Source organism: Miscanthus floridulus, unplaced genomic scaffold (genome assembly GCF_019320115.1).
Source record: "Miscanthus floridulus cultivar M001 unplaced genomic scaffold, ASM1932011v1 os_1919, whole genome shotgun sequence".
In the NCBI taxonomy this organism is placed as follows: domain Eukaryota; kingdom Viridiplantae; phylum Streptophyta; class Magnoliopsida; order Poales; family Poaceae; genus Miscanthus; species Miscanthus floridulus.
In genome coordinates, this window is record NW_027097985.1 from 1 (window position 1) to 1,776 (window position 1,776).

Here is a 1,776-nt window from a genome sequence, read left to right on the forward strand (position 1 = left end):
ACTTAGATGAACTACCTCTTTTCTCATGGAGCATGTTCGCCGATTGTGACCCTTATCTTTACGCAGGCTACATTTGACCTTAGATTTCTTCGTATTTGAAATTGACTTCAAATTTTTCTTCGGGACCCCTCTTCCAGGCACATGCAAGGGATCCAGCATGTTACTGAACGCTACAGAATCAACATCCGGGGCTTGTGGCAGCACCGGACCATACCTCTTGCCTCTGTTATCTCCTTCATTTGGCAGCTCATAGCAACTTCATCCTGCAGAACGTGTTTCAACCGCTCATATGATTCAAGTGAACGAGATGCTGCGAAGGCTACAACTTGACTGATATTGCGTAGCTCACGGTACCTCTATAGGCTTTCGGAATAGTCATACATGGTGCTCTTCCTTTTCGGAGGAAATGCACTCTTCGCCCCCATTGTCCACCTTTTTAAAACACAACAGTCTGGAAGCTTGTCTTCATCTAGATCGTCCAATACAAAGAAGATATGTGAGCAGGGGTTCCAATCTATTGTAACTTACCACAAGAACAAGAAATTCCCTTCAGATTGCCTTCATCACAAAATTGACATTTGACATAGTACATCATGTCTCCTTTATCCTTCCTGCCAACAATATACTCACTCATATTATCATCATCTAGAATGTCAATCGAAAAACACTTCTTGGCTGCTTTTATGCTGAACTGCACCGTGGCGAAAACTATTGGAGTGAACGATTTCACGGCTTCTATCTCAATAATTGAAGCATCTGGTTCTGTGCATGCCTCAGATTGCAATGCATCAGTGTCCAACTTTGCCTCATTTGTGTGCAGCCCTGAAAGGCAGTGCTCCACGTGCTTTACCATGTCAAGCAGTGTCATTTTACGATTTAGACGCATATGAAGCCTAGAGTTTAGGCTCTCACTCTGTTGGTTGCTCCTCAGTCCTAAGTAGCACTTACCAGCATGATACAAAGCACACCAGATTTCTCTCATATCATACATCTGATACAACCATGACTCCTTATTTGTAACCTTATGCTTATCCAAAAAATCCTGCCATTTTCTCTCGGTCTCTTCTATGGACCAACAATCATAAAGGAAACTCCTGAATTCATCCTTGACAACATCATCCTTAAGATTACGCACAATGTTCTGCTCAATATGCCATATGCAGAGCCTATGCGATGAATTTAGCCACACCAGCCTGATTGCTCTCTGCATAGCAAGGTCTCCATCAGTGATCACGGAGATCGGATGCTTCTGAATCATGGCCTCGGAAAATGTACTCAGCAACGACACATATGACTCAATATTCTCATGAGAAATAATTCCACATTCAAAAATAACTGTGCTTCGATGGTGATTCACCCCAACAAAAGGAACAAGGGGTAGGTTGTACCGATTAGTTTTGTAGGTGCTATAAAATACAACGACATCACCAAATGCTTGATAATCAAGCAGACATTGACTATCACACCAGAATAGTCCCTTCAGGTGTCATTCCCCATCAACCATGTACTTGAAAAAGAAAGCAGGATCTCTGCGCTGAAGTTCTGATGACTGTTTGAGCGTCACCGGCAGCAATTGTCTCCGCCTTATAGCGATGGCAGAAATTATACAAGTCCCTTGTTGTACACCCAACCTTATCATACCCACCATACTGCATTTTCAAAATATCCATTATCTTGTGTTTGCGGATCCCAGAACTCTCCATCTCCATAATCTCAGCTTTCTGCTCATCGCTAATTCTTCTATGTGAACATAGCAGACAAGTAAGCTCTGCTGGC

The 1,776-nt window shown here is 42.8% G+C and overlaps 1 pseudogene; it reads right to left on the reverse strand.

The window, feature by feature from the left end:
• Nucleotides 1–469: 469 nt before the first annotated feature.
• LOC136534413 (protein FAR1-RELATED SEQUENCE 5-like) lies at nucleotides 470–1,504 on the reverse strand (annotated as a pseudogene).
• Nucleotides 1,505–1,776: the final 272 nt, after the last annotated feature.